The sequence below is a fragment of the Struthio camelus genome, chromosome 7 (genome assembly GCF_040807025.1).
Source record: "Struthio camelus isolate bStrCam1 chromosome 7, bStrCam1.hap1, whole genome shotgun sequence".
NCBI lineage: Eukaryota > Metazoa > Chordata > Aves > Struthioniformes > Struthionidae > Struthio > Struthio camelus.
This window is the reverse complement of record NC_090948.1, coordinates 683,012-695,158: the sequence shown is the minus strand read 5'-3', so window position 1 is coordinate 695,158 and position 12,147 is coordinate 683,012. Positions and strand designations below refer to the sequence as shown.

The 12,147-nt window shown below is 55.8% G+C and overlaps 1 protein-coding gene across 1 annotated transcript in view; it reads left to right on the top strand.

Annotated features, from left to right (window-relative positions):
- The window catches only part of PWWP2B (PWWP domain containing 2B), a 44,605-nt gene extending 33,237 nt beyond the window's left edge, over positions 1-11,368 (top strand). Inside the window, exon 4 of the mRNA XM_068951331.1 lies at positions 11,248-11,368. The gene's annotated coding sequence lies outside the window, so the exon portion shown is untranslated. The remainder of the gene's footprint in view (positions 1-11,247) is intronic.
- The last annotated feature ends 779 nt before the right edge of the window (positions 11,369-12,147 follow it).

Sequence of the window (12,147 nt, the reverse complement as noted above, 5' to 3'; positions counted from 1 at the left end):
GTTAATGTTTGCAGAAAAATAAATGTGATTGTGTTGCTCATGAATAAGCCTAGGCTGGAAATTGGAAGAAGGCCCTTGGTGATTAAAGCAGCACGGGCCTGGGCCAGGATGGCTCCTGGGCGCTGTCGAGAGAGCTCCTGCAGAAGAAGGTGGACCTGGATTCGTTTCGGAAAAGAAATGGCATGATTTGGGCCCATATTGCTGGGCCTGGAGCCAGCGACATGGGAGTCCCAGCCCTCCAGCTCCGCTTTACGTGGGCCACAGGCGAGCGAGCCGGAGTTGGGTCTCTGGTCGTGTATTTGCTCCACGTTTGAAATTCAGCCTTGTTTTGCATCTTATTCTTGGTTTGGGGGCGGGGGACTCGTTCTGCTTTGATTCTGTTTATGGCTTTCCTCCACCCCATAATTTTGCTTAGCGTTATTGTTTGCAGAAGCTGTAATGACACTGTATGGTTTTAGTTTGCTTATGGGTGTGAGCTAACGAGTGGTTTGAGATCAGGCTGTGCCGGCTGGCGTTTCATCCCCGGGCGCGGGCGCTCGGCTGCGCTCGTCTCGGACGGCCGCGGCCTCTGGCGCGCCGCGCGTTCCCGCTTCCACCGCGACGCATTTGCGGCAGCCGCTTGCTACAGGTGCAGAAACTCCCCGACGCGTTTCTGCGCCGCCGCAAGTCATCAGCAATACCATTAGTAGAAGTGGTAGGACACCGTAGGCACAAATATCTCTATCAATGGGTTTGGAATAATAATTCTCATATTGTTGTCCCTTTTCCAAACTGCATTTATTTATAATTCCTGCAACTGGAGTTAGGTTGCGACAGAAAAACTGAATTTTCCTGCGGGAGCAGAGGTTTGGTTGATGAGTCAACCTTAGAGCTGCTGTGAACTGCTCAGTGACAAAGCGGGCTGCAAAAACGCTAGTTTGGACGGCTTCGATTTTAGCAGTTAGCGCTTTTCCCGGGGAGGGGATGCGGGGGCGCTCGGAGCGGCGCGGGGGCCGCGGCTGCGGCGGGAGGTGCTGGGTGCCCCCGGCCGGGCCAGCCCAGGCCCTGCCTGCTGCGCGCCCACGGGCAACGCAGGAGACCTTCCCGCGGGCGGTTAGGAGCGATCTGCTGCGCAGGAAGTTGCCCAGACGTTTCATGGCTGGTTTACAGTCGGGAGCGCAGAGATCAATGGGCCGTTTTGTGCAATACGGCTGCGTTTAGTCACCGAGTGTTTATTCCTTTTCCTGAAAGTTTACCTTCCCGCATAGCAGTATCTTGAGATTTTGAGTTTGGCGAGGCGCGCGCCGACCTGCGAGCGCTGGCTTTGTTCCTGGGGTTGCAGCAGCTCGTTAAGTGCTGCGCTTCCCTCGTTAGCCGCCTTCTGCGCTAAAACGGGGCGATTTATTACTGTTGTTCTTTCATGCTTCTGGGCCGGTTTCTACTCCTCGATCTCCGGTGGTGGCGGCTGAACAGGTCAACGTGAGGGATTTCAATCGCAAAGAGGTGGCGTTGTCCTACACGTCCCCGTCTGGGCGAGCGGACCTGGAGGCGCGCTCGCCGCGGGTCCCGCTGCGGCTGACGGCTCGCGCCTGCTTCGGTAGAGCGGGTTTTGTGGTCCCCCCGGCGCGGCTGCCCTGTGCCGAGCCTTGGCTTGGCAGGACTACGCAGAACACCAAAACCGTACCGGCCGTCTTGCCAGCAGCCGTTTCCATTGTGGCTTAAACGAACGGAGAAGTGCGTTTGCTTTAACGCATAAGCAGCTTTCTCTTTCTGGGGCTGGACTTTGTCAGCTGCTAGTAAACGCTGCCTGGCTCGGCCCCGTGGTTTGTCCCTGACACGTGAAACACTTCTTGGTATGAAAATCACACCAATTTCCAGAAACAGCCTTCGGAAGCATCTCCTTCACCTTTCTGTGGCCGTGCGGCGGGCAGAGGTGCTGCAGGCGACCAAACGACGAGCGCCCGAGAAAACGCCGACCCTAAAACCCTCCCAGCCCGTGTGACGGCGTGTTTGTGGCCCTGTGGAGTTCTCCTTTTAGGAACACCCGTTTCCGGGCATTTCTCCGGCCCGCGCGGCGACGGCTGGTTGCCCCTCTCGGGCCCGGTGGGGCGCTGGGCTGTGCCCCCGTCCCACCGCGCACCCCTCTGCCCAGCTCGATGCCGGTTCGTTAGTTATTGGTGTCCCTCTGCTTGCTGCCCTGCCTGCTTCGGGCTTCCCGCGGCGGAAGGGTGTTTGTTAGACGGGACGGAGCTGGTTCAGGTTCTCACCGGCCCTGTCTGCAAGCTTTGGTTGGCTCTAGATCGGACTTCCGTGCCGGACAGAATTGGGTTGAGCTCAAATGAGCTAAATGTGGCTTTATTTCAGCAGCCGAGAAGGCAACTGAGCGGCAGGAGCGGCCGCGCAGCGCCCGGGCGGGCTGCGAAGGGAAGCGTCGCCTTCGCCGGGGCTGCGCCCGCTGGTTGCACGCCCCTAAGGCAAACAAAATCAGCAGCTGGGCAGCACGCTAGCGGGTACTTCCTCCTTTGTCCGAGCGAGCGGCAGAAAGCTGCGGAGGAAAAAAACTCGTGCTTGCTTGGTTTAATCAAACATCATTAGGCTTGCTGGTTCGTTATCTGTGCTCGGCGGCCCCACCCTCCTGGAGGGAGCTGCGACGGGGTTGTGCTGCTGCTCTTTCCGGGCCTGCTCTCACCGCGGGCAGCCTTGTGCCTAAATTTAATTCGCCCTTATTGCAAGGTTAAGCCGTTCTTCCCATCGCAGGCGTTATCAGCGTAATTAATGATTTTTTCCTGCTCCCCTCAGAGATGCCGTGATGAGCCGGTTACGATCAGTTGCTTGCACAGCGGTGATGGAAGCCTCTTCCAATTTATTTTTATCGCGTGTGCTTTTCGGGGTCATATCATTAGCATTTCCTTTTTTATGAACCACTGATGCCTCTTTGGGAAACTTGGAAAAGCATTCTGCTTGGAAAAGCATTTTTTGTGCAGGGGTTTGGTATATTTTTTCCTTTACTACAAGTCACTAAACATAGTTCTTGTTTTGCACTGCTGCCTGTACACGTCGTCTCTTGCTGCAGAATTTGGACCTGCAAGTCGCTACACGTGGGGACAAGTGGCCACGGTCACAGAATCACAGAATCGTTGAGGTTGGCAGGGACCTCTGGAGATCTTCTAGTCCAACCTCCCTGCTCCAGCAGGGTCCTCTAGAGCATATTTCCCAGGATCACATCCAGACGGCTTTTGAATATCTCCAGGGAAGGAGACTCCACCACCTCTCTGGGCAACCTGTGCCAGTGCTCTGTCACCCTCACAGTCAAGAAGTTTTTCCTCAGGTTTAGGTGGAACTTCCTGTAGTCAGAAGTCAGGACTTCGGTCCTCTGGGAATGCATGGGTACGATAATGGTCCGTTTGAGGAGTAGTTGGCATCTGTGGGGCACGTGCTCCCCGGGAGCCTGGTTTCAGCAAAGTAACAGAGTTTTTCTGAAGCAAGCAAGCAAGATGATTAGAAGTTGATATATAACCATATCCATCTTCTCTAATCCAGGTAAACCGTATCAGCCTTGTCACCTTCTAGTCAGTGCTATGAAAAAGGGGCTAATTAATAGAGGATTACAGAGAAAAGAAAGCAGGGCTTCATCTGAACAAAATAAAAGCTGAAATGTTAGGCAGCCGACTTTACTGGGAACGGGAAGATTTGTTGGCTTATGGTAACTGAAGGTGCATAATGGTTTGGAGAAACTGCAAATAAAGAGAAGTGAGGTCATGCAGTGGGAAGAAAACAAGAAACACATGCTTGTCCAATTGTTGTTTTTCCTGTCTAGAAAATATGTTCTAACATTCACATCCTATAGGCTTACTGGAAGAAGCATTGTGTCTGGTGACAGCCAGCGTCCGCTGCGGTGCCCTTGGCACGCGGTGCCGGCGGTCAGCTTTCTGCCTGGCTCGTCTCTGGGGTTATGGAGAGAGTCGGTCGGGTTCAGCCGTCGGGCCGAGCGGAGACCTTCGTGGCCGGGTGTACGTTTCGCTCGCCCGTTCCCTCCTTTCCGTGACTGCGGTCCCTGATACGGAGCGCTGATCGCTTGGGGGTTTTCAATAACGGAACTGCAAGAAATTAGTCACAACTGGCAGAACGGTGTTTTGCTTATCAGTCCCATTGTCAAAAATGGTGGAGCTATGTTTAATTGCAACATATTTCATCACTGACCTTAGATGAGAAATGCCAGCTAAGCAGTTTAAATCTGGCAAACCGGAAAGCGCCCCACACTTGTGTCTGATAATGGAAAGCATCAAGCAACCTTAACTGTTTCAATTCTTCCAGTAATACTTCTGAGGATTTTGGGGGGCATATAAGGAATAATATGCAACGCAGTAAGCTATACTGAGGTACGTAGCAGTATACTGCTACTCCGTGACAGTAGTATATACCAATACATGACAGTGTAGCCTAAAGAAGGCAGTATCGTGAGCAAACTCCCCAAGCGCCCCATCTCCGTCCCTGACTGGCTCTGCATCTCTGCTCTGCCTGTTCCCCTCTCATCATAACCTAACTTCTTTCTTTCTCTCTCAAAAAAGTGTATCTGCTGCTTTTTCTGAATCTTGCAGCCAGACTGGGTTGTTCCGTTGTAGTTTTTCTCCCCTTTTCATTTTATAATGAAGTCAAGTGATTTAAAGAGCAAGCCATGGCCCCAGACCTGTCTTTATTAGCAATCTCCAGATGGCGTTGGACCTCCTGACTTGCCCCGACGTGTTTGTCCCTTGGGACACGGGTATGCGGCGCAAGAGCCTCTGCGAGGCGCCGGTCGGCCCGTGTCCCCAGGGAGCCTGCGGGCTGTCTGTGCTGGGGGAGCGTGGTTTTGGCTGGCCTCGAGGCTGCTAGGCAGAGCTGGAGAGATGGCTAACTGTCCTGAAGTTTTCAGCCTTCTTGTACAGATTTGTCCTTTGCTAACCAAGTGCGTTAACCTGCTCTTGGTCGTTATTTATCTTTCCTGTATCGTCCGTCTGGGAGCCCTGCAACATGATCCTCCCTCGTGCTGTGCTCTGCGGAGCCGAGGGTGATGCTTGGTGGCACCGAGAGCAGCGGTGGTGGCGTGCTGTCAGGGAAACCAGAGCTTTCTCTGAGCAGAGTGACCGGCAAGGAGGATCCCTGCTTGTGGAACAGGCAGAGACACAAATCTTTCCGAAACTTCACAAATCTAAGGTGGTTTGCCTAAGAGAAACTGGCCTCGGGAGCACCTGAGGGCACTGGGTGGGTTTGGGAGGTCTGCAGAGAAACATGCCTGAGCGAAACAGGATTGTGAACAGAGCGATGGAGAGGCCAGAGCAGGACCAAAGTCCAAGATACAGATTGACCTTCACCGTTGGTTCCACCTGACTCAGTGGCTTTTGGATGTGATACGAGAAAGGTCGGGTTCACGATCCCTAATCTACCGGTGAGGCCTCAGAGGAAGCAACGTGGCTGAGGTCAGCCTGGTGGCAGTGCTGGAGCCTCCAAAAGCCTCGTCAGGAAGCCGGTGGGTACGCGTTCCTGTGCAGAGCGCTGGTGCAAGCACCTGCTCAGCACTGGCAGGAGCACTAAGAATTGAAATTCAGTACAGGATCGGTGCACAAGATGTTGCACATACCTAGGTTTTTTGCTGTTGAAGCAACGAATGCAGAAACGCTCATGTGCTAACTTGGACTAAGCATTTTAGAGACTAGCTGACAAACCTTAAGAATCTTGAGAAATTCACTTAATTCCTTTAAAAACTTGAGAAATTCACTTAATTCCTTTAAGGGAATTTTAGGGAAAATAATTTTTTAAAAGACACAAGCCTTTTTCAGGAGCGCACATGGCTTTCAAATCCAAGAGCGGTCAACACCAGAAATACAGGTATGGTGCAGAGACCTCCTGCGATGAACATTTGTGATGTAGGGTCAGTGGCAGCCTTGTCTTCTCCCTCTCTCCCTTCTACAGCTCCTCATTCTTGCTCGCCTTCAGTCCTGGGATCTACATCCTCCTTGTGGAGAAAGCCAGTCCCTTCTTGTCTTTCAATGCCTGGTCTTTTTCTTCATACTTCATAAAAAAGTAGATTTCTTTTTAATTTCTTTCATTTCTGGAGCTGAGGAAAAACTGAGGAACTGTCACTAAGCGCAAAAGCCCTGTTGGTGCTCTTCAGGTCTTCCCTGGCCGGGAAATAAGGCTGAGCTTTTAGCTGTGCAGTGGGAGGAAGCAGTGCCAGAGAAGCGCCGCAGCGGGGACAGGCCACACTTGCCGTACTGTGATTTCTGGGACAGAAAATAAAGCTCCAAAGCGTTGCTTTGAGTTGCGGCTTCGTCGTCAGTGAGAAGCCAGCACGGTGCTCTCTTCGCAGCACCGCTGAGGACCACGAGGTGCTGAAGGCGTTCAGATCGCAGCCTTTCCAGAGGAGTTCAGGGAGGAAAAGGTCCAGCTGATAATACTAGGAAAGCAAATAATTCTGAGTCCTTTTCTCCGTTCTTCTGTGGTGTACGCTGCTGCGTTGGCGAGAGCGGTGTTTGTCGCTCTCGGGCTAATTCCAAGAGGTTGTTCCTTGTCTCGATAGCCTTAGCAGCGCGAGAGTCTTCTGTCTGTCTTAAGCTGTCCTGAAGGACTTTTGGTTTGGGGGGTTTTGTGGATTTTGCAGACCTATTCTTCTGCTAAAGTCAAGTCTTAAACTGTATGAGTAATGCAAAATCGTATTGCAGCCTCAGTGCATTGCTCCTAGGTTAACCCTGAGTAATGTTCTTGCAGGGTTTATGGAGGTGTGCAGCCGCTGCCAGCTGCCTAGCCACCCCAGGCCTTGGTTTTCTGATCTAGCAAGCAAAGAAAATGGAGAGCCTCAACCCCACTGCCACAAAGCGCACTGAGTTGCAGAGCAAAACTCCATTTTTCTTCATTTCCCTGCAGAACTGGGTTCATGGTTTGTGATGCTCCGATGTAATGGCTAGGTTTTATTATCCTATAAACAGAGAGTCCACTTAACTGTGTTTGTTCATAACTGCCTTTATAAAATCCTCCTAAGAGTTTAATATCTTTTCTGGTTTTCACCCAAACAACTACTAAGGGAAGCTTAAAAAAGACCTACAGAGAAGCTAGCGGTTCGTGTTAGTCGGGCGATCAAAAGCGGCTGCTGCGGAGCCCTACGGCTTGCACACCGAGGAGGTAGCTCGGCCGCTGCCGCTTGTAAGGGATATCTTACTGTTTATTTTGATGTAATGCATTACTTGTCTCTATGAGATTTGAAAGCAGTTCCGCAGTGTGGCAGAAATTACGTTACTGTCTACAGCTGAACCTTACTGCGCGTCTCACTCGACTGACTTAAGGCACAGCACTGCGTAATCAAATCACTAATGCGCTGCTGCAGAAAGAAAAAGAAGAAAGTGCCGTTGATGTCAGTAAATATTTTCTGTAGCAGAGCTTAAAAGCCAGGGCAGAACTGGGAGCCTGTGATTCCGGTAATTCAGATCTTCTGTTTAATGGAGTGAAATGAATTGTTTATCTGTCAGAAACGTGGGATTCGAGGCATTTTGTTTGGGCTTTTTAACTGCACTTATTAGGTCTTGCTAACTTAATTGCAAGTCATAGTGATAACCTTATCGCTGTTATTTGCAGTTAGGGTAAACAGAGGGCTGCAGACCCGGCTGGCGCGAGCACCCGCAGCAGCGGCGTGCCGGGTGCCTGCCGCGGAGCGGTGCGGGCCCGCGCGGCCCCGGCCAGCGAGCCCCCGGCCGCGTTTTGCTGCAGGCGAAGAGGGGAAAGTGGCAAGTCAGCATCAGTTCAGGACGTCTGGTGCAATAAAAACAGCAGCTTCAAGGCAGAAGAGCAAATCAGTGCGACCGTTGGAAGTGAGTTGCTCAGGGCCAGCCCCTCGGAAGAGGCCTTAGGAGGTGATGGAAACTGCTGCCACGCGCGGGTGCGGTGGGACGAGGTTCCCGGAGGAGGAGCCGCCGTGCATCCTGTCTCTGCTTTTCTGCTCTGAGGAAGCACGAGGCCAGGAGAGATGTGAGTTTCGTTCTGTCCGGCCCCTTAAAAAAGGGCCAGGCTTGTTTTTGGGGGTGCAACACCGAGAAATGGGAACGTGACGCGTTTCCTTCCCGGAGGGACAGCGCGTAGCGAGGTGGCGAGTCCCTGCCGCGGCCGGGTGCGAGCGGGCTTGGGGGGCGCTGGCGCCGAGAGCAGCGGGGCGCGAGCTGCGACGGCCCCGGCGCGACTCTCCCGGGCCGTTGCTGGCTGCTCCTTTCCCAGGGCTGAGGCTCTGAAGCAGGAATTATATGTTTATTGTTGCTTGCTTCTCTCATTGTGTGATTATTTTAGGCAGGACTGCTAGATTTTGGTTCTCTCTGGCTGTTTTTGGCTGGGTTTTGTGGAGGCCAGACGGGGTCGCAGCGATGCGCGCAGCTCCTTGGGGGAAAAGACCTTCCTTAAAAGTCCCTCTACAACCGGCTTCTTTTAAGAGGCTGAGAAAAGTAAACACAAAAGGCGCGAAGAGGTCTGGCAGGCGCCGTGGGGCTCTTGCAGACCTGCTCTTTCCGGCTCCCCCGGGGGCTCGCGGGCGCCACGTATTTGCACCTCCTTCGGACTGCGGTGCGGCGCCTCCGGGGAGCGCGGGGCCCCGGAGCTGCTCGCTGCCGCGGGGTCCGGCCGAGCCGCCGGCGTGAAGCTCAAGGACGAGTCCCCTGTCGCCTCCGTCTCTTCTTGCGCGGCGGCGGCGGCGGTGGCAGCTGAGCTCGGGCTCCCTTTTCCGGCGCTCCTGAGGGCTCCTCGCGGCTCTTGCTCTCCCTTTGCTGAGCAGCCGGCGAGAGATCGGGAGTTTCCCGCGGTGGCCGCGGGAGAGTAGGATGCCAGGCGCTGCGCAGCGATTCTTCGTTGGACCTTCCCGAATCGCTCAGTGCTATTTCCCTCCGGCTGCAGACGGGTCTGTTTTCTGTGACGAGCGCCTAGCACCTCGAGGGGGTTGAACGCCGGATTATTAGGAGACCGCGCTACGCAGAGGGGTCTCGCTGACTTTTCCGAAGTAAAAAGGCCGTTGCTGATGCACCAGGATGCCGCCTGCCTCCGAGCTTGCCTGCGCTTGCACACATGCATGTGGCGTTTCTTGTCTTTTTTTTAATCAGGTAGCAGAGAGGGGATCGGCGCGAGGGGAGCTAAGCCTTCGCGGGGAGAGGATGCCCAGCCTCGCGGCCGCCCCGCCGGCAGCAGCACCGCCTCCGGGAGGACCGCGCGTTCCCGCGCACCCGCGCTGTGTGCCTTTACGCATGCGTTACGTCGCGTGCCGTTACGGCCCTTAGGGGCCCTTAGGGCGACGAGACGCTGGGAAGGCGTCGCTGGGGAGCGCGTGCTTTCCGAGCGGCGCCAGCGCCCGGGTGTCTGGGCTGCTCTAGGAGAGGGGCCGCGGGGCCGGACGCACAGGGATTTCCAAAGTTTTGCCCGGTTACTTTCCTCCGGAAAATTGCACCGTTGCCTGTGGTTTTTCAGACTGCCACGGAAGAGTGGCTCCTGGCGCGCAGGGCCTGCGTCTGAGGGTTACGGGGTCAGCCTTAGCCTTAGCGGGGGTTCTTGTCTTTCGTTTCCTTTCTGTCCTTGCCTCTCGTCTTGCTTGGCAGCGGTTCCCTTTGTTTCCCAAATAAAGCAGTCCTCCTTTCAAGCAGGATAAAAGCGAACACGGATTCAACCGAGAAGAGGGGAGCTATCGCTATTCCTGCGCCAACCCGCTTCCCAGCGCCGGGCAGGAGGAGGAGCGGGCGCGAGCGCTCGGGGAGCGCAGCAGCAGCTAAAAAGCCGACAGTCCTCCTCCTCCCAGCAAACCAGCGACTTCGGGGGTGTTTTGCAGTCACGCTGGTACTTTTTGCCCAGGTAAAGCCGGGCGGGCGGGCGTTGCGGCTGGGCCTGCCGGGGTTCGCCGGCGCGGCGGGCTGCGGCTGCGCCCCAGCTAGCGGAGAGCTGCGGAGACGCGGGCTCGCGCCCCTGGGCCCGGCGCGGGTGGCAGCTGCGGAAGGGTTTGGGTGTGCTGTGCCCTTTCAGCCGCCAGGGTTGACTTGCGGCGGGTTTCGTGGCCTGCGTGTCCCGGGACGCTGCGCTGCTGAGCCCCGCCGCGCCGCGCCGCCTGGCCTGGCCTCCTGCCGCTGCCAGCGGCACCTCCGGCCCCGTAAAGCCCCCGCGGCGGCGGCCGGAGGAAGGGTCTCGCGCCTCCCACCGCTCGGGCCAAGCCCCAGGGAGCCCCCAAAGCCGGAGCCCCCTGAAGCAAGCGGCAATTTCGTCTGCTTTGCTCTTCGGCTCGGGCGGTAACTTGCCGCAGGCGCGTCGGGCCCCGGCGCTCGGCTCGGCGACACGTGAGGACGTCTACCTACAGGAAATAAACCCCCCGCCAGGGAGTTTGGCCCGGGTCGCAGGCGAGGGTTTCGCGCGCCGGGCAGGGCCCCTCTCCTTCGGCTCCTCGGCGCCGCAGAAACACAGAGGGGTCTTGGCGCCTGGACCCAAGCGAGACCACAGCAAGGTAAAGAGGGGACGGGGGCCGGCTGCCGTTCCTGAGTCGAGAGACCGGCTCTAAAACTCTTCTCTGCCAGCCTTTCCTGGGTCAAAGGGACTGAATGTTTAGGGAGTGACTTCCCAGAACGGGCAAAGGCTGAAGTGTCCGCGGGGCAGCTGCCCGTCCGCCGGGGCGGGCCGGGGGCCGCGAGCGCTTGCCCCTCGAGGCCCTGCCCCAGCCAGGTTTGTCCGCCGCCCTTTGCCCTGCACAACGCCGCCGTTTTTCCAAAAAGTGGGCAATTCTGCTTCCGAACCGGGGCGTGCTAAGAGGGGAGGACGAGCAGGAGGCTGCGCTCCGCCCGCGGGCGCTGCGGAGGGCAGTGGCGGCGGTGGAGAGCCGTCCGGCCGCGGTGACGTGGACCAGCTCGCTGGCGACCCAGGAATCGCAGGACCGGCTCAGCGCACACCTCGGGCTTTGCTTTGCTCTCCTGGCTAACGCTCGCTCTCTTTCTGCCTCGCTTCCTCCCCCTCCTTTCAGTAAATCAAGTAAAATGTTTCCAACGACAAAAAGATGCTCCAATCCCTCATGTCCTACCGATGTTTTTATTTATGGATCCGGAGAACAAGGTACCTACGCGGTAGGATCCCAAAGCTTTGCAATAGTCATTGCAATAAAAAACAGATTTTGGGGGAACTCACTCTTTAAAGTTGTTTTTCACAGCTATAAAAAGCATACGGAAACGTTTCCCCTTGGTATGCCTACATCCTTTCCACTAAATCGGCGGTTTCCTTTTTCTTTCTGCTGACCAGGAAGCTCTCTTCTGGATGCTTCGGCTTTGATGTCTGCGGAAAAGAAACATCAAATTAGCAAATCTACGGGAAAGAATTAACCCAACGTTGCTCCCTGTTCCTGAGGGTCGGGGATTGACCGTCGGACGCGCGCAGCCTCCCGCCGGTTTCAGACGGGCTAAGGAAAGGAGCGCGCCGGAGGGCTGCTTTCCGTTACGACTGCGTTAGCTGCAAGGGGCTCCTGTAAAAACATGATAAACCTGTGGGAACTGAAAGAATAGCTGCTCAAGGTCGGCACTGCGGGCAGGTTCTTGTAAAGCCTGGCTGGCTGCATTGGGGATACCCGGGGATGCGAGCGGAGCGCCGAGCATCCTGCCCTGGGCCCCGCTGCGCCGGCCTGCTCCGGCGCAAACAGCAGCTACCGGCGCGGGGAGCCCCGCTGCCTCGCGCAACCTCGCGCCGCGGAGGCTACGGGAAATCCCCCAGCGAGACGTTCGCTGCGCGCCTCTTCCAGCTGGAAAACACGGACGGACTGAGTCATCTTGAAGCGTTTAGGACTGATCGAAGTTAATGCAACGCAGATCTGTGCTCTGTCTGTTTTACTTTCGGACTAAATCTCTTTTTGCCTGCTAAAGCCTGTCCAAGCAGTGCCCAAAGCTCTTCAGTCCTTGCTGCAGGTGGATCGAAAGCCCTCTGCCGCTGAGTCCAACACCAGGAATGCAGGCAGGCTGGGGCAGGAAGTCGTTTTCTTGTCCCATCACATTTTTAGGGAAGAGAAAAAAAAAATCCCAGCAGCTGACACCACGAAATGCTCCATCAGCGCCCAAGAGCAAGATGCTGAGGGGGCTCCAACCCGTTCCTGCAGCCCCCGCGGCCTGGGCACAGCCGTGGGGACGCTCCTCCGGCAAGCGCCAGCCCCTG